Source organism: Bos javanicus, chromosome 1, assembly GCF_032452875.1.
Source record: "Bos javanicus breed banteng chromosome 1, ARS-OSU_banteng_1.0, whole genome shotgun sequence".
NCBI lineage: Eukaryota > Metazoa > Chordata > Mammalia > Artiodactyla > Bovidae > Bos > Bos javanicus.
This window is the reverse complement of record NC_083868.1, coordinates 34,346,107-34,363,729: the sequence shown is the minus strand read 5'-3', so window position 1 is coordinate 34,363,729 and position 17,623 is coordinate 34,346,107. Positions and strand designations below refer to the sequence as shown.

At 35.6% G+C, this 17,623-nt stretch overlaps 1 protein-coding gene across 5 annotated transcripts in view; it reads right to left on the bottom strand.

Annotated features, from left to right (window-relative positions):
* CADM2 (cell adhesion molecule 2) overlaps positions 1-17,623 on the bottom strand; it is a 1,278,284-nt gene that overhangs the window by 52,994 nt on the left and 1,207,667 nt on the right. The window lies entirely within an intron of this gene.

Below are 17,623 nucleotides of genomic sequence, written 5' to 3'. Positions count from 1 at the left end.
CCCCAAAGGCTGCAACTTACTGATGCTATTTGGGAAAAAGAAGATTCTAAGGTGAAAAGTGTCCCATTCACATACTAATGTAATTTAGTTTATCAAGCTGTGTGAAGTTTACATTGGCAAGCTGCAAGTAGAGTTTAGGGCTGGTGAGAAAAATTAGGGCAAATTTCAATTGAAACAGATGGAGAAGGTAATGGCACCCCACTCCAGTCCTCTTGCTTGGAAAATCCCATGGATGGAGGAGCCTGGTAGGCGGCAGTCCATGGGGTTGCAAACAGTCGGACACGACTGAGTGACTTCACTTTCACTTTTCACGTTCATGCTTTGGAGAAGGAAATGGCAACCCACTCCAGTGTTCTTGCCTGGAGAATCCCAGGGACAGGGGAGCCTGGTGGGCTGGTGTCTATGGGGTCGCACAGAGTCGGACACGACTGAAGCAACTTAGCAGCAGCAGCAACAATTGAAACAGAAGAATGGACAAGAGAGAATTAGAATATGGGGTATGCCTATGAATTTACCTCTTTGGGTCACCTAAGACTTAGTAAGAAATTAATGGAAGAAAAGAATTAAATTAGACTAGTTTCCCTGGTAGCTCAGCTGATAAAGAATCAGCTTGCATTGCAGGAGACCCCAGTTGTATTCCTGGGTCAGGAAGAACCTTTGGAGAAGGGATAGGCTACCCACTCCAGTATTCTTGGGCTTCCCTGTTGTCTCAGCTGGTAAAGAATCTGCCTGCAATACGGGAGACCTGGGTTCGATCCCTGGGTTGGGAAGATCCCCTGGAGAAGGGAAAGGCTACCCACTCTAGTCTTCTGGCCTAGAGAATTCCATGGACTGTGTAGTCCATGGGGTCACAACGAGTCAGATAGAACTGAGCAACTTTCACTTTGAATTCATCATTGTCCTTAATACAGATTCCTATTTCAGAAAAACTTTGAAATTGGGGCTGAAATTAAAGAAGAGTTGGTAGTTCTAAAACCTAACAGCTTTTAGATAAACACTGTTCTTTAAAAGTGGTGAACAAACTTTTAGAAGAACCGTAATCCTGGAAGATAGCCACTACATTTCTTTCAGAAGTGAAGCAGAAATGCAAGGAATTCTCTCAAGGGTATTAAAAAAGAGCTAAAAACCCATCCAGGATAATTGTCTTCTTGAATTATGGGATTTTCTCTAATAATGTAAGAGACTTGGCCACATGATGAATACTGTCTCTCACAAGAGAGTATATATATATATCCAGTTTATATATATACCATTTCCTCTTTCAGGGTATCTTTTTGACCCAGGGATTGAACTCTAGTCTCCTGGCTCTCCTGCATTGCAGGCAGATTCTTTACCCACTGCAGACTGATTGCAGCCATGGAAGTAAAAGATCCTTGCTCCTTGGAAGAAAATCTGTGACAAACATAGACAATGTGTTAAAAAGCAGAGACATCACTTTGCCGACAAATGTCTGCATAGTTATGTGAGAATGTGAGAGGTGGACCATGAAGTCTGAGAGTAGAAGAATTGATGCTTTCAAACTGTTGTGTTGGAGAAGACTCCTGAGAGTCCCTTGGGCAGCAGGAGATCAAACCAGTCAATTCTAAAGGAAATCAACCATGAATAGTCATTGAAAGGATTGTCTCTGGAGTTCTAATACTTTGACCACATGATGTGGAGAGCCAACTGATTGGAAAAGACTCTGATGCTGGAAAAGATTGAAGGCAAAAGGAGATGGGGGGCAGCAGAAAATAAGATTGTTAGATAGCATCACCGACTCAATGGACACGAGTTTGAGTAAATTCCGGGACATAGTGGGGAACAGAGAAGCCTGGCGTGCTATAGTACATGGGGTTGCAAAGAGTTGGAATCTACTTAGAGACTGAACAACAACAAAGAAATATTTTACAACTTTTCTTTGAGAAATCAAAAGACAATGTTGAGATGTCATGTAGTTAAAATAGCAAAGCATATTTAGAATAGGAATAGGGAATGATATACATTTGATCAAATCATAAGAACCTGAGGACACAAATGGATATCTTTTCTTGGTTGTGTTTTACTTATGTTATTCTAAAATTGTTCTTCTTATATGTTATTCCAAACTGAAGTCTTATTTAGGTACAGGTTTGCAAAACAATTTCTCTTTCAGCCTGTTTAGAGTGATGTGAGCCCACCTTAACTTTAGGGGAAATAAAGGGGCCTGCAGGTCAGCTGAAAGTAATCAAAATAGTGTTTGATACACTGTGGTTAGAAAAGAATTACTGTACATTTCTTTTGAATTAATTTTATTCTGAAAAAACTGTAACTTTTTTTTCTATCTAAATATTCCCATTCCAACTTTGTCTCTTCAGTAGATATGGATGAAAGTTTTAAAATAAATCCTTTTGTTACATTTAAATTTATTTAAATCCCTAATTGCATCCTTGGTAATTTCTGTTTTCTTTATTATAAAAAAGAACAGTTTGGAGGAACTGTATTATTTTATCTTGATTATATAGTAAAGACATATTAATCATCATTAAATAAGAATAAAACATAATGATTCTCCTAAGTGTTAATATTATCATAAAATGGCAGGACAATTCAGAATGTTAAGATTTTATAAATTATTTGAAGGGACAATAAAAGGGTAAATTTAAGTTTTTTACATCTCCTCACTTTTGTAGCTCCAGGCTGATGAGAATGATAATTTGGTGGGTTGTGATTAACAAAACATGCTAGCTTTTAGGCTTCAGGGAAAGAAGTGGGAGTTACAACTGGTAGCTATATTCTACATTTGACTTCCTCTAAAATGTATAGGGCATTAATATTTTTTTCTAAGCTTTTATGTAGTAATTTTGTTACAATTAAAAGGCTGGAAAATTTTTGCTATATTTTCTAAGCTATTAAATTTTGAATTTGAGTTTTTAATCTTCCACTTTTCAAAATCTCTCACTATATCTATTAATGTGGTTAATTATACATAAATAAATTATATATAAAATTATATAAATAATTTATAATTATATAAATACAAATTTCTTAATATTAAACCATAGTTTAATTATTGGTAATAAATTAATTTTGATAAAGCATGGTTTTTTTAACGTGTTACTGTATTGTATTTGCTAGTATTTCATTTAGGATTTTTCCATCAGTATTTGTAAGTTAAAAGTGATTTCCATGATAGACACAGTGGAGGAAGGAGAGGATGGGAAGAACTGAAAGAGCAGCATTGACATGTACACATTACCTTGTGTACAATAGCTAGTGAGAAGCTGCTGTACAGCACGGGGGGCTCAGCTCTGTGTGCTGTGATGACCTAGACGGGTGGGATGGTGGTGAATGGGAGGGAGGCTCAAGAAGGAGGGGATATCTATTTACTTATAGTTGATTTACGCTGTAGTATAGCATAAACTAACACACCACTGTAAAGCAGTTATCATCCAATTAAACAAAGTAATTTCCAGTGTTCTTTTTTCCCCTGCTATATCTTTATGACTTTTAACTAGTGATGTTTTGATGTCATCATATAAAAAAAAATGGAAAACTTTGCTTTTTCCTCTATGTTTGGGATCTGTTTTAAAATAGCATCTTTTTAAGATTTGATATAGTTAGCAGATCTGTGATATAAAGCATATCCTTACACAGTATCTGTAATTTTGCCTATTTATAAATATATTTTTATAAATTATATCTTCCTAGAAACATATCTTCAGAGAAGGCGATGGCACCCCACTCCAGCACTCTTGCCTGAAAAATCCCATGGATGGAGGAGCCTGGTAGGCTACAGTCCATGGGGTCACTAAAAGTCGGACACGACTGAGCGACTTCACTTTCACTTTTCACTTTCATGCATTGGAGAAGGAAATGGCAACCCACTCCAGTGTTCTTGCCTGGAGAATCCCAGGGACGGGGGAGCCTGGTGGGCTGCCGTCTATGGGGTCGCACAGAGTTGGCCATGACTGAAGCGAGAGCAGCAGCAGCAGCAGAAACATATCTATTACATATATGTTTTCAAATCCTTATGCCTAGAGTTATGGTATGACTTTTAATTATTTTAATCTCTTATTTATTGGAAATCTTTACTCTCTGGATTAATTTTATACGTTGTTGATCTTTTCTTTTTTTCTAGGAAAGATTAATTAGGCATTTGAAAGCTTTACTGATTTCTTTGCTGACCTTACCAATTCCGTAGTTTGCTTTCTAATTAGTTAATTTCTGCCTTTATCTTTATTTCCTCTCTTCTAGATTTTTATATTAAAATATTCTGGTTATATACATTTTTTAAGATTTATATCTACTTGTTTTTATTTCCCCTTTCTTCCTCCCTTCCTCCCTCCCTTTCTTTCTCTCTCCCAATCATGTTCAGTACTATGATTTTTCCCATGAATAACATTTCAGACAGTCCTTATGTATTTTATAGATTTTCTGTTTTCAAGTTAGATTTTAATCAAAGGTTTTTTATGTTTGACTTATGAGTTTGTTTCTAAATATTGTTTATATTGCCACTTAAATATTTTCTTTCATTGTCATTATATTCTGGGATTATTGAATTCATGACCGAGAAAATAATGTATAATACTGCTTTTACATTATCTTTTGCTGATTGCTGTTTTCTTTGCTATTCAATAGGGAATTGATTAAAAAATAAGTTTAGTCATATGTAAAAAATACCCCTTATTGTTAAGGCATAATTTGATATATGTCTCTCAGATCAATTATATTTTTGCTATTATTCAGCTTATGTATATAGTTAATATTATTTGACCGGTCAAGGTCAAATGTATGTTTCTATAACAAGTAATACTACATACACAATTTCTAGATAAGTATCTTCGCAATCCATGTTTATGTGTGCTCAGTTGCACAGTTGTGTCCAACTCTTTGTAACCCCATGAATGGTAGCCCACCAGGCTCTTCTGTCCATTAAATTTTCCAAACAAGAATCCTGGAGCAGGTTGCCATTTTCTACTTCTGGGGATCTTCCTGACCCAGGAATTGAACCTGTGTCTTACATCTCCTGCACTGGCGGGAGGATTCTTTACCACTGCACCACCTGGGGAGCTCCTCTTCTTCCTACTACTGTCAATTTGAAGTGACCATCTTTATTTCATGTATTGTTGCTACCTGAATTCAAATTAAAGGGTTGAAAAGATTATATAGAGCAGTGGTTAATGAGAAATTTTCCAGGTGGTCTTAAAAGGAGGAGCAAAGTTCACAAGTCTCAAGCAAAGTTTTACCAAGATAATCAACAAGTAACAAGTCCATCACTTAGGGCACTACCTAAATATAAAATATAAATGAGAAAATGTAAAATTCAAAAGTAATATAAATAAAATCCAATTAAGAACTTGTCTCAGAATCTTCATGTGACAATAAAAAAAAAGGTTTCTGAACAGCTCTTGAAAAAAAAATATTAGCTTTTATGTTGTGAAAAAGGAGCATCAGCTTTAGTAATTAAATAGTTATATTGTCAACTACTTCCTATGATGAAAATGCCAAAGTAGGCTAAACCTTATCAAAATAAGTCACATAAACACAATTTGGAGTTTTAACAAAATATCATTTAAATCTTCCCTTAAAAAAAATACAGTTAACAACCTATCAGAAGTAGAGTGCACAAGCTCCAAAAATACAATTAACTTCTTATGTCAAAGAAAAAAAATAGTAAGAAAACTAACGAAATAAATTTGTCAAAGCCTTAAAAACAGGTTTTCTGCCCTAAAGTTCTGAGATAATTGAAGATCAGGGTCTTGAGAAACAAACGTTTTCTGCTATCCATGTATGTAGGTAACGTTATCAATGAGGCGAGTGTCTACAGCAGACACACCACTTTCCTTTTGATTATTCAAATACATGGAAGAATACAAATAATATAGCATCAGGTCTACTTTTCTTAAACTGCTAGAATTCAAGCTTTCATCCTTTAATATGTAATAAACATCATTACATATATATCTACAGTGAAAACTATTACTGCCAAATACCCTGAATTGCTGTACTAATGGTTCTTTTTCTCATGCAGAAGAGAATATTTGGGAAAAATAAGGGACATTTTATTTCAAATGCATTTATGTATTGAGAAGATTCTAGGTAATTTAACATTGGTAGATGATACTCCATATAATTGAAAACTGAAATAAAAGATTAAAATTAATAGTATTTTCAAGGTATAATCCTCATAAATTTATGAGAAAATAACCTTATTAATCAAATTACATAAAATTCATCTGGGTCAATTTAGAGCCAAATTGTCCTTGAACTAGAAAAACACCAAAATGAACCTGTTTGCTTTTTAATTATTATGGATCAACATGGCAAATTAAAATTTAGCCCTTTAAATTGTCTTGGGTTACTAAGGATTTTTGAAATTGTCATTTTAGTTTGCACAGATTACACACTGACTTCTTCCACCTCACCCAAGCATTGGATTAAGCATCACATAAGATTAGTATTTTTTTGTTTGAAAATTACATTTTTAAAGAGAGAATGTAATGATGAGAACTCCAGTTCATGTTTCAAAATCACATAATCTAGTATAATGATTCTACGATGGTTGACATTTTTTCACAGTTTGTAATCAGATATCCATAATGTTCAAATGTACTCTCTAAACTAAAGATTTGGTGTCCTATTTTCCTTCTCAATGGATATGTAACTGAAGAGAAAACTAACACCCCATTTGTTTCACTTCTGATATGAATGTGAGAAAAAGCTGCCCACCTCTTTTGTTCCCAGCCTACAAAGTAAGTTTCCCCGGACTAGGAAAGATACTAATTTTTATATTTTGGCATACTACCTTTTGAAATATCCTCAATTGGGAAAAACAAAATTGAATCTCAAGTCCAAAATTATCTTACACATGATGTTTTAGAATGCCATGGTTAGCTGGAATTTCATGATATGATGAACTGGAACTTTCAAGTTACAAATCATAAGGCCATGTCAGAAAAAAATCTGTTTCTGATTTCTTGAGCTACAGCTCACATTTTCCTCTTAGCTCTGTCTTGGTCTGTCTGAGATTAATTTGCAGGAGATGTTCAGTAGAAAGAGCAAGACATTATTCACTTAAAATGTAAGATAAAAATATCTTTTTTTTGCAGTTGGTATAAAAATGTCATGGTCTTTCATTATTTTTCCCACATTTATTGAACAGGACGTGAAATTTCAGTCTTAGAGGAGACAAAAATTCTTTGTAGCAACTTAAACATTTCCTTGAGTTTGATAGCATTATACGCTTTTGGAGTGTGTAAGCTGGAGAGGTTCAACTCGTTAGCCAAAGCTGATAATCTGCTAAATTCTCTTTCATTTGCTCTTTCAAGAAAGTGTCATTTGCTTGGGAAAAGGAAAGTGTGGATTAGGCAATAAGAGTTAAGTCTTGTACTTCACAGCCTGATGCAATAGAACAACCTGTGTAACTAGACTTGTTTCTTTGCTTGCCACTAGGAGACTCGGTTTAAGTTTTTATTCCATGATTTAACAGTGTGTAGAACTCTGAGGATGAAAAGTGTTAATGAAAATGTTAGTCACTCAGCTGTGTCCAACTCTTTGTGACCCTAGTCCACCAGACTCCTCTGTCCGTGGAATTCTCCAGGCAAAAATACTGGCGTGGGTTGCTATTCCTTTCTCCAAGGGATCTTTCCCACCCAGGGATTGAACCTGGGTCTCTTGAATTGCAGGCAGATTCTTTACCATCTGAGCCAGCAGGGAAGCCCTTGGATCATAGAAAGAGCAGCCTGTTAACATTACTCTGAGTGTCACTTTATTCTTCCTTTCCTTTATCCCCCCCTACCCAAATACATCCTCACTTATTATTATTTTTATTATCTAGTATAACTGTTATTATTTGCAATATGCATTATATTAAGTTTTTGAATACAGGCATAGTTTAAATAAATACTATTAAATTGCTGGAATATGGGAAGTTGTGAAGCTCAGCCTGTTCCTCTGCTCTGACAAAGATAAAAAGATTTAGGGGGTAAAGTGTGTAGCAGGAGGAGGACAGGAGAAGCAGAGCGAAGGGGTCTGTTCATATTCTCAAATTAGTAAAACTCACTCTAGTGAAAAGTTACCACCATAGGAATTCCTAAAGCAGAATGGTCCTCAAAACATTCCGCTCATGATTTCAATAGGTTTAAGGTAGCCTCCAGGTAGAGGTCACCTGAATCTCTAGCAAATCCTCACTTGTTACAATTGGCAGCTTACTCCTAGTGGAAAAAACTTTCAAGACTAAAGATACACTTGCCTTCAAGATTCTAAAATCTCACCCTTTTCTCATTCATTACTCTCTAAAATAAAAATCAAATATTCAACAGGTCAAGTGCTTCTTCACAACTTCATCAGGTCAGGCAGTTTCCTTGTTGGTGGGGAAAGGATAACCCATGTAATGGGATGAGGTACATACTTCTAAACTCAGAACCTTTCCTCTGATTCCTGCCAACACACTGACAATTCTGTCATCATAGATGAAAGTTTTTGTGTCAATGCACTAAGGCTTGTGACTGACCACTTCAGGGGACACATTTTGACAAAGCAACATCCCACATTAATTCCTTATAGTATGTTAGTTAACCAGAGAGTAGTGTTTTCAAAAATTTGCAAAATTTGGATACTGAAATACTTCTGGGAAGACTACATGATTTGGTACTGAACCAATCATTAATAACAAGTTATTAAAAGCAAAAGCTTTAAAAAAGCTATAGAGTCCTGTTACTATGAGTATACCAGGTAGTGTCCTGATTGTGGTGCTGGGAGAAAAGGTGACAGTAGATACAGCAAGAAATGATTCCTGCTTTTATTAGGAGTTAGCAAGATAGAAGAAGGATGTTCTTTGCAGAGGAAAGCATGTGGCTTAGGCATGAGAGGGACTTTTGGAAGAAAGTTAAAATCCTTCTGCATCTCAAGGACCAGGAAAGGTGGTCTATTCTGGTCAGTGGAAGGGCATTTCTGTTGGGTAGAAAATGCCCTGAGAGGGATTATGTCAGTCCAAGGGCATTGGTGAGATATTGATGGGTTTTGCATAAATTTACATTTTATGAAGATGTCTCTAAATGCTTTGTGGAATATGAGAGAGAAGAAATAAAATTTGGAATCAGGGGGGGAAAAGTGGCACTGCAGAAATAGCCAACAGCAAGGATATTTTTTTTTCTCTATGTTTATCATTATTTTGCTAATATTTAGACTAGGCTTATTTTATGAATAGGATAAAATTAACCTGAAGACTCAACTCCAGGCAAATGTTAGATAAAGATGTAACTCTTCATGAAGCACGACATTCATCTTGCATCCCTTGCTCTCTGTACACTGGAGTATGGCATAGTGCTGTGGTTTCGTTTCCTAACTGTGAGCTGGAGCACCCCATGGCACCACAGTGACCTCACAAGAACACTGTGGAGCATTTTACAGAGAGTTTTACAGAGCATTACTCAGAGAGTCAGAGCAGTGTTTGCTGAACATCACATGAACTAGTAGCCAGTGATAGATCAGGGTTTCAATATTAGATCGCTCCACATTCCTCTCTGTGGTGCCATTACTTTGTGAATCTGGGGTTTCAGTATCTGCTGTGATAAAAAGCAAGTACCATGTAAATAGCAATGTGTAAATCATACGCCATTTTTTTTTCTAGAATCTTACTTATTTTGACATTTAAAAAAGTATAAAGGAATATTTTGGGTTTTTATTTCTTTTTTGTTCTGTTTTCTCTTTTGCAAGATTCTCCATCAATTCTATCATTCACTAACTATAATCTTCCTTCCTATCTAGTGCAGTTATAAGAGAATTTGGATACTCCTTGTAATTCTTTTTTTTTTTCTTCTTCCAGTTTTATTGAGATATAATTAACATACAGCACTATGTAAATTTGGAGCTTCTCAGATGGCTCAGAGATGAAAATAATCCTCTTGCCAGTACAGGAGATTCTAGAGATTGGGTTCAGTTCTTGAGTAGGGAAGATCCCCTGGAGTAGGAAATAGCAACCCGCTCCACTATTCTGGCCTGGAAAATCCCAGAGACACAGAAGCCTGGTGGGTTATAGTCCATGGGGCTGCGAAGAATCAGATACAACTGAGCGACTGAGCATGCACTATATAAATTAAAAGTGCACAGTGTAATAGTTTGACTTATGTACATCATGAAAAGAGGATCACAATAAGATTAAGGACCACCTTTCATCTCATATAGATAAAACATTAAAGAACTAGAAAAAAATATACAATTCTTCCTTGTGAGAAAAACTCAAGATTTACTCTCAAGTTTTATGAATAATGGAGTGAGAGAGTCACTCAGTAGTGTCCAACTCTTTGAGACCCCATGGACTACACAGTCCACAGAATTCTCCAGACCAGAAAACTGGAGTGGGTAGCTGTTCCCTTCTACAAGGGATTTTCCCAAACCCAGGGATCGACCCCAGGCCTCCTTCATTGCAGGCAGATTCTTTACCATTTGAGCCACCAGGGAAGCCCAAGCAGTATTAATTTTATTTATCATGTTGTATATTATATCCCTAGTGCTTCTTTATTTACAGCTGGAAGTTCATACCTTTTGACTACCTTCATCCGTTTTCCCTTCCACCTCACCCCTGCCTCTGGTAACAACAGATCTCATCTTCTTCTATGAGTTTGATTCTTGCTAGAGAAAAGGTGACATGGTCTGCATCTGGCCCATAGACATATTTTATTTTGAACCCATGGGCTGAAAATATACATGAAAGTAAATTTATCCATAAAGATTGTACATTGTAAGATTATGGACTATCTTTTAAAGTCAGATAATTTGACAGCACTTGACTTACAGTTTTCCTGCATAGCAACAATCAGCAGAAAACACAGGCTGCTCCCTTCTGAAGACAGTTTTTCTCCTCACTCTGACACAGTTCCTACTAACTTACTTTACCGGACTGGTCTTAGTAGTTACTGGAGTTTGTCCCAATATAATGTGACAAGAGAGTTTTAAGTTAGGGTTCATTACTTAAGACATGAAATTTTAGTGTGTTTTTGCCATGTATCTGTGAGTGATTCAGAGAGTGGAGGTAGTTCTGCAGCTATTAATACCAGTATTATTAGTCGATAAGGTGTTTTGATATTATTCCACATATAACAGGCATTATTCTAAACACTTTACATTTATTATTTCAGTATACTCATAGCAATATTACAGTCACAAAAATTCTACAAGGTAGTGTTCTTACTTTTTAATTATGGTTGTGTCGAGAACTATGAATGTTCTCAGATTTTATCCTTCTCACAAGCTAACAAGTTAACTTGTCACAGCCTCATAGATGCTGGCAGAAGATCTGAGGCTCTGGGGTTAGAGACAAAGGAATGGATTGTCATTCAGCAGCTTGCAAGCACTGCAGCTTGCCCTGATTTCTCTTCCACTCTAAGTGCCATGGCTGCAGTGAGCAGTGGATTCCTGGGTGTTCTGGCACACAGTATGAATTTATCAGCTGAGGTAAGATACCCCAGTCTTTTGTAATGGCCTGGAAGAAGACTGCCCCACATCTGCCATTTGCCCTCAAGCAGACATCATCTTGACTGAGCTGGCCAGTAAACCAGCTGTCTGCCAAGAGGGAGATATTGTCTCTATCTTCTAAAGCTGTTGGCTACACAAACATTCTTTAAATGGAAGAATGTCTTTTTACATTGGTCTGAGATAGAGAGGATAAATAAATAAAGACTAATATATTGCTTTAAACCTTTTGTTTTCAAATAACATTTCAATTTTCTTGCACTAAACAATGATAACATTATGCATTTGATGACAAGCAAGTAGAAACCTGCTGTAGGTAGTAGATGGAGGGGAGAACAAGGCATCTATAAATTTTTTTAATATGAATTTATTTATTTTAACTGGAGGCTAATTACTTTACAATATTGTATTAAATTTAATGGAAATCTAAACTTTGAGAATAAAATGAAAACACTGAAACATTATTTTAAAGTATCCCATTTATGAACCAACTTTGAACTGCTGCTGCTGCTAAGTCGCTTCAGTTGTGTCCGACTCTGTGCGACCCCATAGACGGCAGCCCACCAGGCTCCCCCGTCCCTGGGATTCTCCAGGCAAGAACACTGGAGTGGGTTGCCATTTCCTTCTCCAATGCATGAAGGTGAAAAGGGAAAGTGAAGTCGCTCAGTCGTGTCCGACTCTTCGCGACCCCGTGGACTGCAGCCTACTAGGCTCCTCCGCCCATGGGATCTTCCAGGCAAGAGTACTGGAGTGGGTTGCCATTAAATCTTTCTGCTCCAGATAGTTTTAAAAATCACAGTTTTTATGAGTCAACCATAGATCTATATATTAAAAATAAAGTTAAAATTTAATTTTAGAAAGTTCCCCAGGAGAATCTGATTTGTAGTCTTAAGAGACCATGGAGATCATGTCGTTCTGAAGGGTGATCTCCAAGTAGGAGAGTGAACTTGCATCAAGGTGACCTGTGTATCACCTTCAGGAAGTACAATGGAATAATGATTGTACTTAAGAAAAGCATAAAATTAATACATCTTTCTACTCTGTGAAAAATGTGTGTTAACAAATAGTGCAGTGTCAAAATGTAAGAAGAGCCCAAAGAATAGACTCTTCTATGTTAATTCATAAATGTACCATGAATTCTTGGGGACTGAAGAACTTGTTTATTCAAAAGGTATACATTGTGGAAGCAGCACATCAAGCAAATAGAGGCTGACGAAATTGACTCTTTATGTTTTTTATATCTTTGTATCCATGCTTACGTGATTAATAATTAATTGTCCCAGATACATTTCCATTAAGATAAAAGTGTCCTGGATTAAATAAGCAATTCAAGGTCCATCAATATTTTAGATTCTTTCTCTCCTTCTTGGTGACTCATTCTGCCATCCACTCATATCTCTTCCTAACTCACTGATAAAACTTCCAATTTTCTTGAACAATTTTTCTATCAAGTTCACAATTTACTTTTCTAATCAAAATCCTATAATGACCTTGGGAAATTCCCATATCCAACTGAAAGAGACATCCAGAAGTCCATAGCTCTATACCAATGGCTTACAAACTCATAGCTCCAGACTTGCATATCCTAGTATTAAATATTAAATTCTAATCTAACTATTATTTCATTGCTTCAAAACCTTTCTCATTCTGACTGAATAGCAGCTGGGAAAACCATTTACATGGCCACCCTCTGAAATACCTAGATGTTTTCCACTTCAGATTTTTAATTCTAATAGTCTTTATTTGCCAACAAGCTCTTAATTTTGAGATACTATACTCCTTTACTTTCACTCTCTACTCCTCTTATTAAGCCCATCTGTTTGTTTAGACCATTATTCTACTTTTTATTAAAAATCATCACTCTTTAGAACACTTGATCTCTTCCTTTTACTTTGCTTGCATAATATCAGTGTCTTTGCTTCTTCAATAAAGAATCTGTACATTCATTTAAAACATGGCCTATTCAGAAATCCAAGAATAACAATTAAAAAATTGTAATTTTGAACATCTACAAGTTCGTGGAATCCAATCCCAGTTGAACACTGAATTTTCTGCTCATTATATACTCTTTCTACATGATCCCAAGCTCAGCTTTAACTGATTCTATACACCCAATGGGCTTCCCAGGTGGTGCTAGTGGTAAAGAACCCACCTGTTAATGCAGGAGATGTAAGAGAGACAGATTCGATTTCTGGGTGGGGAAGATCTGCTGGAGGAAGGCATAGAAACCCACTCCAGTATTCCTCCCTAGAGAATCCTCTGCTGGGCCACAGTCCATGGGGTTGCAAAGAGTCAGACATGACTAGAGCGAGAGCATGCATGCACATACACCTGATAACTACTCTGAGTTCCAAATCTGTATATTTAATCATGTGTTCAATATTATGCCTCTACTTAGAGATATCAAATATACAAGCTTAATATACTTAAAACAAGCTCACAGTTCTACTTCTATCACCAATGTTTCTTATCTCAGTAAATATTTCCACCATCTGTTAATAGTGTTTCTCTAAAAACATATATGTTTGGTAACCTAGCTTGTGACATCCTGTTCTTTAGTCCATAGAACCAAAGAATTAGAAAAACTGCAGATTTACATGTTAAATTATTCCACCTTTCTGTCAGTAGTTCTAACAGCCTTGTCTCAACCGCTGTCACCTCTCATTAGAATAGGTCCTTAACCTTTCTCCCACTGTCCTCTCTTGCCCATCTCATAAATTTGTTCCCCTATAGCCAGAAATATATATCTGATTATAGTGTCAATATTATTTTTTGCCTAAAACTCGTTGGTTTCCTTTTTCCTTCTTATTTCCCTCCTATTCTCCCTTCCCTTCCTACTTTTCTCCATTTTTTATTTTCTTCTGTTATTCTTAGGATACAAGCTCAAATCCTAAAAATAAGTTTAAGGCTCTGCAGGATCTAACCCAACTAACTACCACTTACTTTCATTCTGTTCTTTTGACAATCTGCATTCCAGTCCCAGGGGTACCCTTTCTGGATTTTTTTGAATAGCTACCTTCCTCTTCACTTCAGGACTTGTGTACTGGCTACATCCTGTTCTCGAAATACTCTTCTTCATCCTTGTCTTTTCATTCCTCAACATCATATCTTGCACAAATCCTTCACATCCAGCAAATATCACTTCCTGAGGAAGATTACCTATGAGGACTTCTTGGAGCAAAGCAAGAGAGTGCTGTACATATTTTAAATAGCATTTATGAAGGCATTTACAGAGACTTCTCTGGTAGCCTAGTGGTGAAGATTCTGGGCTTTCAGTGTTGTGACCTGGGTTCAATCCCCGGTTCGGGAACTGAGATCCCACAAGCCATGCAATGTGGCCAGAAAAAAAAAAAAAAAGACATTGACTCTCTACTTTGTTTTTATTCAGTCCCCAAAGTTTAGCATAGTGTCTGATAGGAATAGATGATAATTATTTGTGGAAAAAAGGAAGACATGTTTCCCAGAAACAGCAATGTGTTCCTCTCAATGTATATATATTTTTTTAATTTCTAAGGCATTCATTTCAAAACTTCACTGCTTTCTGAAAGATCCCTTCTATGCAATTTTTTTTTTCTATCTTGGAAAATTGTCTCTCCTACTTTATAGATAAAACACAGGCCATTAAGTAAGATCTCTATTTTCCACTTTTCCTAAAAATACTTCCCATTGCTGGCAAACTGTATCTGTTTGGGTATGATATAATAATAATGGGTATCTGCCCATTATTATTATCTTCTCTCCTCAGTCTCATTGTACAGAGGGTCTTATGTGATCAACAGTAATGCTTACAGTCAGATATAACATATAAAGCATATTATATTTTAAAATAATGTTAGATTTTATAGATATATCTACAAATATATAAAATCATGACATTTTCAATATTTGGGGATTTATTTTATCTGCTTATCTGTTTAAAAAAATTTTTTTTCAACTTCTCTTTTTTTCCTAGCTCTATTCTTAACCATTAAAAAGAAGTGCTATATTTATATTATTCTTCAAAAACGGTAATTGACTTTATTCTGCCTTCTATCTGCTTTGTATCTCTACTTTTCTTCTCAGACAACGCTCTTGATAGATTACACTGACTTTCTTTACCTTTTACCTCCCATTCACTTCTCAAATTCTATTATCTGACTTTTATGCAACCATTTCATTAAAAGTGCTTTTTCAAAATTCATTAAAATCTCCCAGTAAATCAAAAGAAAAACAAAAATCCACTTCATGTGCTATCACACTTGGCTTCTCTGAGTCATTTGGCACTCTGGACCTCCCTGATAGCCCTAAGAATTTCACACCCTAGGCTCACCAGACATCATCTCACCACTCTGGCCACAACTTTGCATCTTTGTATTTCTTAACATAATCTTTAGATCCTTTTTTTTGTTTTTCATTTTGCTTTTTAAGTATCAGAGTATAAACTTCAGCATTCTTCTCTTTTTTAATTTACACTTTTAATAAAATATAATTTTAATAAAAGTTATATTTAATCAAAAGCTTACACTTCACCTATAGAAAAGTCTGTCTAAAATCTGTATTTCTATCCTGGATAATTTATATCCTATGTTCTAGTTAGTAATTAAACAATTTCACTTAGCTCTTGGAAAGGTATTTTTAAAATTACATGTTTAAATGTAAAAACACGGAACATATCTCATTTAAATGAGAACATTTCTCATGGAACATCTCATGCAACATTAAAATGGAACATGTCTCATTTCCCCCTAAAACACCTATCTTTTATTCTTTACTCTGATAAAGTACACCAAATACCCCAGAATCCAAGTTGAAATCCTGGGAGCCATTTTGTTATTTCCTACCCTTTTACATAAAATTTTTTACCTCATCACTTACAAAATCTACCAGATTTACTTTCCCAAATCTCTTGGCCTTTCCCTCTCCTCCATGCCTTTGGCACCTGCTTGTCTCCAAGTCCTCATTTGTAATTACCTGGATTTCTTCAATGGCTTCCTGCCTTTTCTGTCTTCCTCAATCACCTACCATCACACCCTTCAGACTGATCTTTCAAAAGACTAATCTAAACTTTCTTCATTTTAAATTATTGCTCATAACCTCTTGAGTAAACTCTAAACTTTTACGTATGACCTACAAAATTTCCTATAATTTGCTCCTTTCTGGTCATAGAATAACTACTTATTGACTCAATAAATGCATGGATTAATATTGAAGACTTATCTTTCATCAGTGCTTCCTTTTTATGCTTCAGATCAGATCAGTCGCTCAGTCGTGTCTTATTCTTTGCGACCCCATGAATCGCAGCACGCCAAGCCTCCCTATCCATCACCAACTCCCAGAGTTCACTTATGCTTAATGCTAGCCAAACTGAGTGTGTAACACTGCATCTAAAATGTATCTAAAATGTTGCTTTGCACATTCTACTCTTCCCTTCATCTTTTACATTTCCAAAGCTTAATTGCATTTGAAGACACAAATCTTCCAGATAAAAGCATTGTTGGAGGAAGTGAGGAAGCCTTATTCCCTAGGTTCTCATAGAAGGTCAAATTGTACTTGCCAGAAATGTCATTAAAAAGTGTCAAAATTTAGAAAATTAGCTGCAGAAATAACAAAATCTAAACTGTCATTCTATTTGTTTTATCTCTATGAAAACAGGAGTATCTCAAAACAGAAGTGAAACATGCATGCATCACCTGCAAGAATTACACATGTATGCTTCTCTACTACAATATCATAATTATTTTAATTATGCTTATCCTGTCTATATCTGGTGAGATCACTAGGTTAAGAAGCTTCTTCATTTAATACTCATTTCACCTTTCTCTTCTTTCAAGTTACGTGTTTTTTTCAGTGAAAAGTAGACCTCGTATACTACTTATCATTACTGAATGTTTATTGTAAAATAAAGGTTCAAACAAGTATATAAAGAATGAATTGATGAAAAATTATATATTTGTTTTTTTCTAAGGGCTTGATTTCCCTGGATTCATTGATATACTAGTTTTCCTACTGATCAAATAAAGACCAGATCATGGACTTTAATGACTATTTTTAAAAGTACCTGAAAAGCAAAAAACAAAACTAATGATGAATGGTTTAAGGAGTGTGAAAACATCACCTTCACTCCATTTTAAATTATTAAATCATAATTTCAATATTACATAGATGACTTATATTAACCAAATACTATGGAGGCAAAAGTTCAATTGACTAAATT